Raw genomic sequence first — 16,863 nt, forward strand, 5'->3', positions numbered from 1 at the left:
TCACGTCCCCTGCAACCTCCTGGCACTTTCCATCACCAGCCTAGAGTCCTCTCTCTGCTAAAGAAACTCCTAGGGAGAAACAGAGCGTTGATGGGGAGGCAATCAATCCATGGTGAATGAATGAATGGGTTAATGGGAGTAAGGACTCAGAGGTGATCTGCTTCACAGTTTTTGATGCAATTCAACAGCCAAGGCTGTTCTTTGAGGTTGTGTCATATATCTCACTTAACGAACGAACAAACATATACTTTCTATAGGCCTAAAATTGTGCTATGCATTCACACATTGAAATGAGTTGTGGTCCTGGCCCCTCAAAAGCTCTCAATCTCATCAGGAAGGCATGAAACATAGACTGAAAGAGAAACAAGCTTAAAAGATGCTGTTAACTAAATGCCCACTTTGTACCGGGCACAGCCCAAGTGCAACAACATGTTCACTCACTCAGTTTGCCACTCACAGCGAGCCCGTGAGGTAAACATGTTGATCCTAATTCACAGAGGAGAAAATGAAGGCTTTCAGAGAGGTTATCAGATTTACCCAAACCGCCCAGCTAGGAAGTAATAGAGTGAGATCTGCCAAGTTGGCCTGTCTCCGAAGGGGGCTGTGGCATGAGGGGTAAGTGTGACAGGAGGAAGTTGGCCAGGGGGAGTCTGGGTGAGTTTGGGAGTGACCAGGATCACTGGCCTGACCCTGAAGGATGAGTAATGCTTTAACGTGTCACGGGGCAAGAAAAGGAAATTTCAGGCAAAGGAGAAGACTGCAAGCAGAGACAATTGAGTCTATTTAAAGGGAACAAAGCACCCAAAGGGTGATGTTTGGCTGTGCCTCGGGCCCCTTGTGGAAGTTGCCTTGAGCAGCTGGTCCCTGCCTGCTGATGGAGGCGTGGCCCGGCTCCCCAGAGGCACATCTTCTCCTGAGCGCTCACCATCCACAAAGGAGGCAGAGCTATTTTTGCTCTGACTTGGCAAGAGGACGAATGGGATGCATTCGGGCTCACGTGATCCTCTCCTTCCTATAACAGACCGTAGTGGAAAGGGCACCGGCTCTGGAGGGGAACAGGATTGTGTTTGATTCCAGCTTCACTGCTTAGTCATTGCGGGCAAGATGCCTGCCCCGCAGAGCCTCAGTTTCCTGGCGTGAGTTACGAAGACCACAATACCTGCCTTGCAGCATTGTGCTAAATATCAGAGACTATGCCTGTGAAGCCCAAAACAGCCCAGTCACAATTGTTTGGAATTTGCTGAGGGCTACGTTGTGTTCTGCATAATTATTACATCGGTTTCCAACTGCAGCACCTCAGAAGGTGAGCTTCTTTGCAGACAGGGTCTTTAAAGAGATAATTAAGTTAAAATAAGGTCCTACGGGTGGTCCCTCATCCCATATGGCCAGTGACCTTGTAAGTGGAGATGAGGACACAGACCTCCGCAGAGGAAGAACCACGTGAAATCAGCAGAAGTCAGCAAAGGAAGGTGGCATCTACAAGCCAAGGAGAGGGGCCTCCCCAGACACTGACCCTGCTGACACCGTGATTCAGACCCCCGGCCTCCAGAATCGTGAGAAAATAAATATCTGTTGTTTACGTCACCCAGTCCTCACGACTTCATAATGGGATGCCTGGAAAACTAACAGAGAATTCAATAAAGATGATACATATTTTTAGTTTTCATCATTCAGAAAGTGTGGGTGTGCCCCTCTGGTTTACTGCTCAGTATTTACTGTTTATTCTGGGGATGTTTTATGAAAATTGAAAAATGGATTATTGGTGTGTCTGAATAGAGCATAAAACATACACGGTTCAAACTGGAAGATGAGTTAGAATTCATCTCTTGTTCAAGCACTTGCCCCTTCCTCCTACAAACACACACACACTTCTTAGATTTTTAGATAAGAGAACGAAGGCCTGGCAAAGCTGTGTGTCTCAATGGCAGTTAGAGGCTGAGTCAGTCAGGACTGAAGAGGTCAAGCAAGGATTCTTAAAATTCTAGATAATAGTAATGTTCTACAGTCAGGAAAGTCATTTTAGGATAGGATGGTGGATAATAATTATCAGCAATGATAACAGTGATGATGGTGGTGGTGATGGTGACAGTGATAATGATGGTTACTATGGTGATGGTGATGATGGCACTGGTGATGGTGGTGATGGTGATGATGATGGTAGACCCCTGTCATTCACTGGCTGTGTTCCAGACATGGTGCTAGGCTCTCTCCGGGGATTATGTCACTTAATCTATCAATGATCCCATGCTACCACTAAATTCGTCCTACTTTTCAGATATGGAAATGGATGGTTAGAAAGATGAGTAATTCACCAAGGCCACACAGCTGATACATAGTAGTAGCAAAATTATAAGCTAAGCAATCTATTCCTTTAGGGAAAAGGTACCATTTGGGCTATGAGAGCTTCTCAGTAGGGGTGGGATATCAACAAGAATACATGGAAAACTTTCTCCATGTGAACACTAGATTAGGCAACTGGAGACATGAGTTTGAGCTTCACTTAGCCACTGATTAGTTGTGTGACCTGGGACAAGTCACTTCACATCTCTGAGTCTCAGTTTTCTAAACAGTAAAGAAAAGGAGTTGAAGGCACTCAGCAATTTCAAATTGGGGTGAAGGAGTTGGCCGCTGAAGGTCCCATTATTGCTCAAAGAGTCTAAGATTTCTCACAATGATTTCAAATCCACGGTAACCTCACTTGGGTTTCTGAGCCTAATCATAACTATCTCTTGCATTTATCCACCCGACCTCTGATTTCCCACACAGTTCAGGCATTCAGTGCCCCTCATGCGCACCATTGCGATGGCTTGATGCCTCCTCTCTGACCCACCATCCACATGAACACAACACTGATCTTCCGAAGCACTTTTGAAGTGTTACCTCCGTTCCTCTCCCCACCGCTTTCAGAACAAAGGCAATCACTTTCACTGACGCTCAAGGCTCTCCATGACCCGGATTTTATTTTTCAGAGCTGTCATATTTAATAAGCCTCTATCATAGTTTTGCTACTGCAGCTGGTTATTTTTTCATAATTTAAAATAAGCACGAGAGATTTTCCAGTGTTCATCCCAAAGTCAAAATATAAAAACTAATCTTTGAGACTTTATCCGGGGGGTGGGGAAGAGTAGTTATTACTGTCAAACTATTTTTCAGGGCTTGACAAAACCAAAATAATCCTGTCATTTTCTTGGTTTCTTAATCCATTTTTTCCCCTGCCCCTTAGCTTCGGGATAATGACTACATATTCAAATTCTATCCACCCTTCAATGCCTTTGCAAAGGACTGCCTCCTGGCTGGAGAATCCCTGCTATGTTCAGCTACAAATAGTCCCAACCTCCTCTGAACACCCGCACTTAATCTAGGCCCTTAGCCTTCCTCCTTGTATTATATTTATTGTTGTAAGTATTGCATGAAACACATCTGTTGATTCCCTCACTCATGGGTTCATTTCTATGTTCATTCACTGGACAAACATTTACTAAGTCCTGCTAAGTGCCAGGTTCTCTGCTAGGTACAAGGGTAATAGTAGAAAATGACAAAATGGTCCCTGACTCTATGGAGCTTAGAGTCGAAGGGAATAGATGAGCATTATTAAAGAATTAATTTTCAATTCATTGTTTAACTATGAATGTGAAAGTGATGCCAAGGAGAATCATCATAATACTAACAGTTACTGAACACTTATTACGTGCCAGGTGCTGATTTGAGCACTGGATCTATTAAATTCTTTAATCTTCACAACAATCCCAACAAAATGGTCATCATAGGATTTAATTGGTATTAATTAATAGTCCAATATCAAAACTGAGCCATAGGAGGCTTCAATAACTTGCCCCAAATCACACAGCTGGTTAGTGGCAGAGCCCATCCTTCTAACCACAGTGCCAAACTGTCCAATAAAGCTTGTTCATAGAAGGACATGACCTAGTTTTGGGAATCCAAGGAAGGTGTCCCAGAGGAAGTATTTAATTGAGCTGAAATCTGAAGCATAAGTTGAAGTTAGCTAAAAATAAAAGGGGAGGTTTAAGGGAAGGGAGGAAGAGGGTTCTAGGCAGAAAGAAAATCATGTGCAAAGGCCCTGAGGCAGAAAAACACTTGACACATTCAAGGAGCTGCAAAGCAATCAAAGTGGCTAGAACACCAAAAGGGTGCAGGAGATGGATATAAAATGGGGCTGGTGAGGTAAGCAGGAGCCAGGGCAGGCAACCTGCCATGACAGGAGTGGATGAGACTGATTAGGAAGAGTAGAGAGGAACACCTAGGATCATGGCCTACAGAATCCCAGCACTCAAAGGTTCAGTCAAGGAAGATGATTGAGCCAAAATGTTTGGGAAGGAGAGACCAGAGAAGCAAGGACGAAATAAGGCTAGAGAAGAGTCTGGAACCAGGGAAGTCCAAGTTTCAAGAAACCAAGTGTGGTCAACTGTCTAATGGTGCTGAGGTCTGTTAAGGGGAGGCATGAGACTGCCAGTGGGATTTGGAGACATGATATATTCTTAGCAAAGTGGCTAAAATTGAAATGATGGGGGAGGAATTCATATTGGGAAGAATTGTAGAGTGTGGGAGGTCAGAACTTGGAGATGAACACATAAAACTCAAGAAATTTGGTTAAAAAGTGGAGGAGAGAGAATGGAGTCTTCCCATTGGTAAACTGCTTGGTGTCCATGTTATACACAGAAGTTGATGTCATATGCAAGGCTTTCTTTTTAAGTAAGAAAGAATTGCACTCACAGGCTAGGACACTGTCAAGCGAAGTCATGTATCTTACTAACCATTGGCCAGTGTCTGACGAACTAGACAAATTATTGCATTCTTTGAAAGAAGCCAAGGATGTATCTTCCTATGCCCTGTTCCCCAGGCTCTGGGCCACATAATATATGTTCACGCCACCTGAACCGTGTACTTCTGATCAAAATAGAGGCTGGGGGAGAGACTGAATATAAGTATGCACATATACAATTGTACTACTGGAGAATAATTCAAAGCAGAGTCCCTCTTGATGGCAGATGATGGATGTACCAAGTTTTAGGACTTTCATTGCAGATTTTACTAAGATGACTATTCTTTGCTCAGGGTTGCAATAAGGACAGGGTACCATCAGTCACCTCCCTCCTGAACTGCAGAAGTACAGGTTAAAAATCCTCAGGGACAACTTTAAAAATCTGCCTTCACCAATCTGTATTTTCAACTGCAGAGGTGATAAGACTTTTTTTTTTAATTTATTTTTCTTTTAAACATTTTTTATTGAGTTATAGTCATTTTACAATGTTGTGAGATAAGACTTATCTTTGCTGACCTCATCTAATTAGCTGATTTATCCCTCACCCATGCCAAACGAGAAGCTAAACATTTATTTAACACAAACACGAAACACAATACCAATTAACCAACTGCCTTGAAATTTTTTCCCCCTATTTAATTCTCCTTTGCCTTAAAACAAGGTCCTGTAGCAGCATTGTGTGAGGGTGGCTCAGTCCTATCAGATTACAGAGGAACATTTGTTTGTACACAATGGGGTCAAGCTTTCCAAAACACACAGCCCATGTGTGCGGCGTTGATAACTTTTTATCTTTCTTTCCTTGTTGTAAATCACTGCAGGATTTTAACCTTTAAGCGAGAGATTGCCATCGCCATGAAAACATTAAGTCCCAAACTCTGCTCTTATCTCATCCATCTTGCTGCTTTCATTTACCACGTGGACGGGTTTCCCTAAAACCTCGCAAAACAATGCCGGGGGTGCACGCCGATTGCCTTGGAGGTGGCCCTGGGGTTGGCGGCACGGCTGTCTAGAGCCTCAGAGGGCTTGGGCGTGGCCCCCAGCCTTAAAATTCTGTGGTTCTATGCTTTAGGAGATGAGATTCAAAATAATACTGAGTATTTTAATGACAGCGGTAGTGGACCCATCAGAGCAGCTGCTTGTCACTGCAAGAGTAGAGAACCCCAGGGGCTCTCATTGCTGGAGAGTGGGGAGGTGTGCAGGAGGTCGAGGCTGGGTGGTGGAGGCAGAGGTGTGGAGGGCACTCTGGGCTCTCCAGCAGCTTGGGGCAGAAGTTATTTATTTACCACGTGGTTTAAACTATTCCAACATTTTAATACTTGGCAGGGCCATCTTAGCCCTCTGTGATCCCTCCTTCCCCGGCCCTCGCTCACTCCATCTCTCTGACAGCAGGCATTGGTGTCTGTGGCCAGTGACCTCACTTCTCTTGAATTTCCATTTCCCTCCCAAGGCATCTTGTTAGATTTTTAAGAACCATGTGTGTGTGCTACTTAAAGTGGAAAAATTGTTATTTTTTTTCCCCCCAAATACAATACCCTGAGAAGTCATGGCCATTCCAAGATTTCCTTAATCTGGGCAGTCTGACTTTAGTCCTCACCTTATTATGAAAAGTGTTTTATCAAGTGTGACATTCTTCACTTGTCCGTGTCTTCCCTGGTTTCTCGTAGGTCTCAGACAACATTTAACGCCTCCCCCTTTTCCTCCCCTGGGGGTCGCTCCTCACTCCAGGTTTTGCTCCTTTCCCTCCTCCTGTGATTCCATCTTCCTCATCCTGTAACATGTCCCACTGAGCCCGCCAAGCCTCTCCTGGGCCCTTGGATAATCTCTCTTGACACCCTTCCTCTTAAAGAGTTAGTCCACTTCTTTAGTTTTAATGATCAGTTTACGTGAGAATTCCTCAAACTTTATTTCATCCTTGATCTCTTTGCCAAATATTAGGAGCAGCTCTCCAACTGGACTATTTCCACCTGGGTCTAAATTCAGCTCATTGGGGACTAATGCATTTCTTGTCCTTTCCCAGACCTGCCAACTACTGGTTTCATTTTAAGTTTCCCGGGCTTACAACCCCACATATATTCCTAGACACAAAATCAAGGGCAGGAGGGGCTGCAGCAACTCAGCCATTCACTGAGTCCTGTGAACACCTCCGCCACCTTTGTTTCCTTTTCCTTGGCCGCCATATTGGTTTGGACATTATCATCTCCAATTGCAGCATCAGCTGATTAATTTTCCTAGAATACTACTTTTCATAGATTGCTACTATATCATATTCAAATACTTTAAACATTCTCAAATGCCCAGAGAATATTTGGGCTAATTCACCTGGCGAGCATGGTCACTACCACCTAAGGTAAATTGAGCCCTGCCACATTTTTCTTCCATTAAACCTGGATACATTTGCATGGAATAGATGACTGATAAAGAAGATGTGGTAAATATATATATATATACACACACACACACACACACTCAATGGAATACTACTCAGCCATAAAAAAAGAATAAAATACTGCCATTTGCAGGTACATGGATGGACCTGGAAACCATCATTCTAAGTGAAGTAAGCCAGAAAGAGAAAGAAAGATACTATATGATACCACTTATATGTGGCATCTTTAAAAAAAAGAAAAGGACACAAATGAACTTTTCTACAAAACAGAAGCAGACTCACAGACAGAGAACAAACTTATGGTTACCAGGTGGTAAAGGCGGTGGGAAGGGATAAATTGGGGATTTGAAAATTGCCCTTCTTGGGGAATAATGGACGTGTTCTTTAGCTGTCTTGATTGTGGTGGTGGTTTCATTGGTGTAGACATCTATCAAGATTCATCCAATTGTACATCTGAAATGTGTGTAGTTAACTATACAGGAACCAAACCACAATGAAGGTGTTAAAAATAAATAAATAAACCTGGATACAGAACAGGCAGGCTGACTTACAAGCTTTTATTATACCTTCTTTTGCAAAATGTGTCATAAATATTCATCATAAACATGGGCTGAACGGATTGCTACCTCCCAGCTTCTTCTCATACTATTCTCGGCAACTGAAACGCCTCAGTCATCCTTTCTGAGATTTCCTCGTTATTTCAGGTCTTGCTTATTCACTTGGTAACAACGATAATTGCTATCATTTATCAAGCCCTCATTATACGCAAGGCATCAGACTAAGTGCTTTGCCCCAGGCTCATTTAATCCTTAAATCCTATATTGTTAGAACTATCAGTATCCCCAGGTTACAGATGAAGAAACTGAGACTTGGGGAAATTAAACCACACACCTCAGGTCACACAGTGAGTCTGTTGCCAAATCTGAACTCTGACCCTTTATAGCACACTGCCTCTTCTCCTGTCCTCGAGAGATACATCTTTCTTTGGAATGCCCTGCACCCCTCCCCTCAGCCACCCCTCTGGCCCTGCCATGTGGATCTTTTTTGCAGCACTCAGGTGGTTTTTGCAGCATAACACAGTCATTAGGCAAATGGACTGGTAAGTCTGACTGCCTGGGCTGGGATCCCAACTTCACTGCTTGCCAGCTTTGTGTGCCTCAGGCAACGTAACTTAAAATTGTGTGTCCTTCATCTAAAAAATAGGTATTATAATGGTACCTGAGATATAGGATTATTGGAATAACTCATTGACTTAACAATCTTTGTAAAGCACTGAACACAGTGCCTGGCACAGAACGAGGGCTCAGTAAATATTAGCTGATGATTAAATGTTACATTAATGTTATGATTAAAATTCCCAGTGCCTGTGCCTCGCCTCCGCATGAAGAGCAGAAGCTAATTAAAGGAAAGGAATCTCTGCCTTCATTTGTCCACTGCTTTCCCCATGTCTATTTGGTAGAGGCTTCCACGCCACTGGGACTTTAAAGGATTCACTTTTGTGGTTATCTTTTAGGGAACAGGTAAATTTCCAATTATTTTAACCATCATCACTAGAATCACACAATGGGAGCTGAAGTGCTGAGCTGGCAAATACCTTGTGAATTCATAGTGTCCCCGCAGAGATTGAATTCAGCAATCTTTCCTGCATTACCCACTCTGTGCTGAAGCTGGCAGGCACCGGGGAAAGAGCCCTTCCCAGGACCCCCGAGAAAGGAGACAAAATTATAGCAATGGCCAGTACTAATTTGGGCTGTACTGAGAAATGTTGGGAGGGGGGAGAAATTCTAGGGGCACATCTTATGATTGAAAAACAGCCCTAGGTACCAAAAACTATATATAAAACAGCTAAATGACAAGATCCTACTGTACAGCACAGGGAACTACACTCAACATCTTGTCATAGCTTATAATGAAAAAGAATAGGAAAATGAACACACACACACACACACACACACACACACACACACATAAAAAAACTGAATTACTATGCTGTACACCAGAAACTAACACAACACTATAAATCAACTATACTTCAATTACATTAAAAAAAAAAAAAAGCCCTGATTTATTGTCTATCCATCTGTAGATCAATCCAGAAAGTGGCAGATGATGCAGAGGATAATTAATCTTTCTTTTTCTTGGAATTGAGACACAACCTGTTCAAATGACTTTGAGTGAAATGTATGTCTGCCCCCCGACCCCCATGGCCGTTTGGCAGTGGAAGAGCACATCCTGTTTACCGAGAACATTTTAATCTGATTTTGTAAACTCTGCAAGGAACAAGGAGCCAATGAATCTGCAAGGATGCCAGTGGGGTTGTTTCTGATTTAAACTCAAAAGGCAGGGCTGTTGTCTGGGGGAGCTGGAGCCGCCTCTGTGTCCTCACCTGCGGACGTGAAAGGGGGCTGTTCCTCTCATGAATGGCAGCAGCCAGGATCTGAATACACGATGCTCACCGCTGTGGGCGCTGCTGGCCCCAACTTCTCCGTTTACATGAACCGGCATTGCTTCTACTTCTCAATTTAGGCGAACGAAAAATCATGTCCAGGTCCCTTCCCCCGAGAGTCTGACTCAGTTGTTCCAGGGAAGTGTCTGGGCATTGTTTCCTTTGTGTTAAGTTTCTGGGGTCATACCGATTAGACAGGAGGTATTCTAACCTGCTAAAATCTGGACCAGGCAGTAATTTGATCTATTTATAGAGTTTCTGCAAAACTGGGAATCCATGTTGCTACAAAGCTGACAGAATCCAGCCTATTCCATTAATTCTCTATTCCATGAGACTTTTGTCCTCACATTTTCCCGACCAAGAATGGGGTGGGAAAGTCAGAGATCTGGGCTGCTCATCTCAGGGCCCCCAAAAGATTCGTTGCATAATGCTGGGCAAACAGCTCAACCCCTGAGCCTCTCATTTTTGTGTTCCGTGAAATGAGAACGCGCTACCTGCTTCACCTGTGATGTGGTGAAGGAAGAGAAAGTCTCTACCAGCGGCTAGCACTACGCAGCAGCGTGAAATGTCTAATCAGAACTCTCCAGGACTCGGAAAAAGAGTCAAGGCAGGCAAACTTAACGGGATGGTCAAGAAAGCACCACAGAATGTCCAGAATCAGCTGGGCAAATGAAACCTCTGGTTTGGGGCAGACAAACCTTGGAAAGAGCTAGAAAATACCAAATAGCAACTGAAAGTATTTTGTAGTTATTCTTGGATTTGACATTGGTTATGCACCTTCTTTCCAAATCCAATACTGACAAGTTCACAGTGATTTTTTTCTTATTCATTTGTCTCATAACAATGCATGGGGAGGGGGGAATAAAAGGACACCTTTTTACAGAAGGCCAAAAGAAATAGCAAATGAGGGGGAGGGTACAGCTCAGTGGTAGGGTGTGTACTTAGTGTGCACAAGGTCCTGGGTTCAGTCCCCAGTGCCTCCATTAAAATAAATAAGTAAATAAATAAACCTAATTACTTTCCCACAAAGCAAAACAATAAATAAATAAAATATTTTTAAAGGAAATAGAAAGTGAACCCATGTGTTAAACACATTTATTACCCATTAAATACAGAAGGAATCTTTCCTACTCTCTCCCCATCCTCCCTGGGCCAAGCATTTAACCTAGCAGGCTAGCTATCATCTATCTGTCTGTCTATCTATTTATTATCTGTCCAGTTAATTTTCTTTTATCTCCTGTAACAAGGCTGTCTTTGATGGCCTTCAAGATAGAAACCTAAACTATTAGTTGGAAAATCTAGAGTTTAATCCATGGGATGTTATTATTATTATTAATTGCCAAAGCTAAAACCAACACAAAAATAATAATGGCGAAAATGAATAAAACACTTCCAGATCTTTCTAAGTGTTACAAGAGGTGTTCACCTTCCCCATGGATCATTTTTGCTTTCCAGCGAGAGGAAGGTGGTGCTAAGGATTAACACACGGATCTGACAATGAGAATTTATTGTCCTCCAATGAGCCCTGGCTTGTCCTAAGAGCTCAGAAGACAGGAAAACAAATCATATAACTGGTAAGATACACAGCAAACTATAGGTGGGCTAACTTTGCATATGGGGTATGCTGGGCTTGAAAACCTGTGAGCCGTATTCTATTACAGGACGAAGACAGTCACGTGTTACTTGCATAATTCAAAAATCAGAGTCCTCAAACTAGCCCTTTATGAAGAGAAGCACTGAGCTGCAGTAAAGCTGTGTAGCCTGGCTTTCTACAAAGTCTGAGAAAACATGGCTTAAGCAAACCACACATCGTAGGTCACGTCTGCCCTTCTAGAACCCTCCAGGGAAGTCTGCTTCCTCTTAATCCCAGCTCTTCTTCTGCCCTCCTTCCCAGCACTGACATGCAAACCTGCTTCCCCTCAGTCTTGGGTAGGGGGCTGCAGTTTACACTGCACATTCCCAGCACTGCCTGGGGGCTGGGGATAACCCGTGTCCACGACCCCCATCCTGCTATACCCTCCCCATCCATCAGCACAGCCACAACGAGGCTGCCTGGCACGGAAACACTCACACTGCAATTCACAATCAAACGCTCTGGTCTTCATGGTATATTTTCTGGCTCAGGGATCAGAAAACTCATTTCAAAGGAAAGAAAAAGCAAAAGAAAGCTCTCTTAATGATAGAGGAAATCCTAAAAGGATCCCAGCTAGCTGCCTGACACTCGGTCTCCCTAAACGCAGTTTCATCCACTTGACCTACAGGCTGCATACACGATGCCCTTGACCTGACAGGCTTTACACTCCTCCATAGGTGTCACAGTGACCTAAAAGAAAATCGGGCAGAATGTCGGAATCAGAAGACGCCTCGAAAGGCATGTCAGAGTGACTTAGGTGCCCCTGAGGTCTTGCTGCAAAGGGAAACAGACCCCAGTAGGAGAAATGCCCGTTACCTGCCCAGCACGGTGGTCCCCAGGCCAGTGCCTGCTCTGCTCGGACGTCTAACAAGCTTCCAGGTCTCCCCTGTGAGGCTGTTTACCCCGCGGTCTCATGCTCGATAGAGGGAGGGCTCCAGGCAGGACTGGCAGCTCTGAGCCGAGCTCAGCCTCACCCCTGACCTCCGTGTCGTGGTCCTCCGAGCCTCACAGAACCATCCCCGATGGCTGGCTGCTGTTTGAAAGCCAGGAGTGATTTCCTGGTCCTCTTCCCCGGATGGCGTGTGCAATTTCCCTCACGCCCACTGGAAGTCCTTCAGATCCTTCTTATCTGGAAACCTCACCACTGAGTGGCCAGACTTGTTTGGCCAATGCCCCGAGTTCTTCCTTTCCTTCCTCCAGGGAAGAAGATCAGAAAATGAAACCAAAGCAAATCCAAAATGGGGTTGAGCTCATGACTGCTGTAGGATGCCCAGTTTAAACCTTCCGAAGATATCCACCTACTTAGATTGCATTTTCAGAGTGGAAAGAAAATTACAATTATCGATGAGTTCCATTTCTAGCAGCGCCAAGAAGTCAGAGAATAAAAAAATCCTGAATGTGGGAAGACCTGAAGGAGTTGTTTGGTCCTACCCCTGAGCTTAGGACAGGGCTGCGTTTCAAATATGCCACATTCAGGGGCATCTAGTTCTCCCAGATTTCCAGGGAAACTCAGAATATTTGTGCATCAAACTATAAATTCTGTAAGTCACACTGAAAATAACACTAATATTCAAAGATTAGGATATACAGGGGAAAAGGCAGGTTGGCAGGCTGCCGTCAGGTTGTGGGATTTAAAGATGAATTAGAATCAGACACAGAATACAAACTTGTGGTCGCCATGGGAGTGGGGGGTGGGAAGGGACAGACTGGGATTTCAAAATGTAGACTAGATAAACAAGATTATACGGTATAGCACAGGGAAATATATACAAGATCTTGTCGTAGCTCACAGTGCAAAAAAAATGTGTGACAATGAATACATGTATGTTCGTGTATAACTGAAAAATTGTGCTCTACACTGGAATTTGACACAACATTGTAAAATGACTATTACTCAATAAAAAATGTTAAAAAAAAAAAAAAAGAGGAATTAGAATCAGAGTTTTTGAACTGGAAGGAATCTACCCATTCTCATTTTACAAGTGAGGAAACTGAGGTCCAAGGAGAAGCTGTGACTTGCCCAAGGTGAGAACACAGGTGGGAAGGCACAGATTATTGTCCATTTGTTCTTAAACTTCACTATCGGGGGTACTCATTGATTTCCTGTTCTGAAGCCCTGCCCACAGAAAGTTTGGCGAGTGGGGCCCGGCCTGGAGCCTGGAATCTGCATTGAACGTCCTCCAGGTGAATGTGGCGCTGGCCGTCCCCAGCCTGCACTGAGAGAGGCCCTCTTAGGGTCAGGACCATGTGTCAGTGCAAGGACCCAGAGTCAGACTGCAGGGGTTCAAACCACAGGGCTGCTGATTTCTATTTCTGTGGCCTTGTACACATCACGAGACCTCACTGAGGCTGTTTTATTATGTGTCAAAGTGAAATAATAATACTGCTGAGCTTATAAAGGCTCTGAGAAAAGCTGAGCTTAGAGGAAGGACTCTAGAACAGGAGACCTCAGCTCTAACCTGCCAAGCTCCCCCAACGCCTTGCCTGTTCCACACCGTCTCCCTTCATCCCTGCCAGCCTTCCCTTTCAGCCAGAGCTACTGCCTGGAGGCGTGCCAGCAACCATCAGTGTCCTCAGGCTGGTGACCAAGTGAGGTATTTTAGCAAAAGGAGGAGGAGCTTTCAAAATATTATTATTCTGTTTCTTGGTACTGATTCTCAAGTGTCGCGTCCAGCCCACTCCACGCCATCACGGGGGATGCTGACGGATGCCCGCCTACAGCTGGCCCCCACCTCCTCCTCGCTGCCAGCCCAGCCCTGGCTCAGCACTCAGAGGGGCACGTTGTGATTGGCCTAAAGCCCAGTGATCTCATTCTCCTTGCTGGACCCTGGGGTGTGCTTGGACACGTGGCCGATTGTGGATGGACATTCCCTCTGGATTTACTGTTAGTGGCACAGTAAAGGGCCTTCTGATTTAATCCAGTTCTAATCGCGTTTTCTAGAGAAAATCCCTACGAAAAATAAATTTTTTGATTCTATATAAAATACTACCCAGTAGCCAAATAAATAAATAAAAGAAAAATATTAAAACACATATGCACCCAGCCAAGTAGCTTAAATCATATTTCAGAATATAGTTGTTCCTTGAAAACTGTGTTTGAAGTGTATGCGTCTACTTACATGCCAATTTTTTTTTCACTAAATACACACTGCTTTATTACATGATCCACAGTTGGCTGGTTGACTCTTTGTATGTGGAACCAGGATATGAAGGGCTGACAGTAAAGTTATACACGGATTTTTGACTGCATGGGGGTCAGCACCTTGACCCCTGTGTTGTTCAAGGCTCAACTATATTCCAAATTTCTTATGCTAAATATTTGTGGTATTGACTTTTCCTATAGGAAATGGACAAAGATATTCCAGATTCTTTTTTACACGAAAAACCTACAATATTAAACATACATAGTGGAAAACACTTGGGTCTTAAAAACCTAGGGTAGCCTGGGGTTAAGGGTGTGGACTCCAGATCAACCCACTAGTAGCTCCTCAGAAACTTAACCGGCTGTTTAATCATTCTATGTCCCAATTTTCTCATCTGTACAATCAGGCTCATAATAATACCTACCTCAGAATTGCTGGGAGATGAAAATGCTTATAACAGTGCCTGGCACGTAGTGAGCTTGTGTTAAGTGTTGGCTATGGTTATTTCTGCAGAAAAGAGACGTTTTTGTTGTAATAACAGTTGTATGCGTGGATTTGGGATTGTCTTTGTCTTTGCTGTCCTGCTAGAGTTCTGCTCAGATTGGCACTTTGAAGATGCCTCCAAAATATACTTGTTGTCTCTGTTGTGAGTTTTGGCTCCTTTGAGGGTAACGCGAGTGGATTAGTATAAATGTAAGATGAATGACACCAGCTGCGTTGGGGAGGAAGGAAGACAGCATAGGAGGAAACTGGAAATTCAGGTCGGGTAAAGGACACTAAAAGAACTTTGCAGTCTGGCGGCTTTGGAAAGTTATTGCAAGGTAGCTCTGAATGTCTGCTGGCAGAGGTAGCCCTGAATGTCTGCTGGCAGAGGTAGCCCTGAATGTCTGCTGGCAGAGGCAGCCAGCCCTGGGAGAAAGGAAAGTTTGCCAACCATGATACTTCAAGAAAGAGTGACAGAGTAGGGGAACTTGACTTGGATACACCTTGCCTTAAAAAACATCTTGCTGTCAGAGTCCGCTCCTGGGTTAATGCATCTTTGAAAACACCGTCTTTTTCCTCCTTGCGCTGGGTCGTGGGGCGCAGTTGGCTTTGACACAGACCTGGGTGTCGTCAGGGTGACTGTCCCTTCGCTTCCCTGAGGAGCAATTCCTCTCTCACCCACAGTCCCGTCTGTTGCTAGGAACACCCTGTGCTCGTCCCACTCAATTTACAATGAAAACAAAGACAAATAAAAAAAAATGGAACCACCATATGGTCTTGGCTGCAACCCAGAATTAACTGCTGATGGGAAGACGTTGCCCCGTGGCTGCTCGAGATGCAACTGGCGGTGACAGAGGCTCTTCCCCTGAGTCCTAAGATGTCGGAGTTGGCGGCAAATCGAACACAGACTTCTTCAACCAGACTGTGATGGTGCAGCCGGAGTAACCAATTCATGAGTAGCGTCATCTATGTTTGTGTTGGTGATAGGTGTCTCTTAGGACTTGAGTGCATAACCTCATTTGAGATAGAGCTATTTTCCCAGACCAGGAGCATTGGGACCCAATAAATCTGTACTTCCCGGCACACTCCAGGCTCTTATATGCCTCTGCCCTTCCCCCTTTTCACCTAGATAACGTGCAGTCTCCATTTAAGTGGCAGGTGTTATTCTTCCAAGACCCACACAGCCCTCCCAGCCTGGGCCAAGGGTTCCTTCCCTCTGATCCCACACTTCCACCGTTACCACACTGCATTCAGATGATCATTTGGATGCACTGAGTGTAAGGACCTTGAGGACCCAGGCCTGGTCTTATTTATTATAGGCCTGGCTCTTCGAATGGTGCTGGCATTTCACAGGTGATCAGCCAAAGCAGACAAAAGGAAACTGCTTCACCTCAGTGCATTGATGGTTTCTCCTCTTAACACTGGGGTGTCCCACAGGCTCAGTCTTTGGAACTCTTCTCTGTTGACATTTATTCCCCCAAGGGATCTCCACCAGTCTCATGGTTTAAATCTCCGTGCTGATGACTTCCACATGTCTGCCTCAATCACAGACCTCGCTCCTGAACTCCTGGCCCGTGTCTCCAACCGCCCACTTGTTACCCCCACCTTGGATGTCCCACAGGCTCTCAAACTGAGCATGTCCAAACCCAAACTCCTGATCTTCCCACCCAGACTAGCTTTGCCAACAGTCTCTCCCATCTCAGTAAAGGGTGTCTCCATCCTTCCACGTTACCCAGACCAAAACTCTAAGAGTCATCCTTGAGTCCGCCCTTGTGCACTGTAATTTGTCATCAAATCCCGTGAGCACTGCCTTCAAAATAGACGCATGATTGGGCCTTTCTTCCCCTTTCCACTGCTGTCACTCTCATCAAGCCATCATTGTCTCTTGCTTGGATTACTGTCAAGGCTCTAATCGGTCTCTGTGTTGGCCTGCAGTTAAAACAGTCTTCATAAAACATGAACTATATCATGTCCACCAGAGCTCAGCCCCCT

General features: G+C 44.5%; 1 protein-coding gene across 1 annotated transcript in view; it reads right to left on the reverse strand.

Annotated features, from left to right (window-relative positions):
* ADGRF5 (adhesion G protein-coupled receptor F5) overlaps positions 1-12,344 on the reverse strand; it is a 66,595-nt gene extending 54,251 nt beyond the window's left edge. The window contains 1 exon segment of the mRNA XM_006190725.3: positions 12,062-12,344. The gene's annotated coding sequence lies outside the window, so the exon portion shown is untranslated.
* Between the last annotated feature and the right edge of the window lie 4,519 nt (positions 12,345-16,863).

The sequence above is a fragment of the Camelus ferus genome, chromosome 20 (genome assembly GCF_009834535.1).
Source record: "Camelus ferus isolate YT-003-E chromosome 20, BCGSAC_Cfer_1.0, whole genome shotgun sequence".
Lineage (NCBI taxonomy): Eukaryota > Metazoa > Chordata > Mammalia > Artiodactyla > Camelidae > Camelus > Camelus ferus.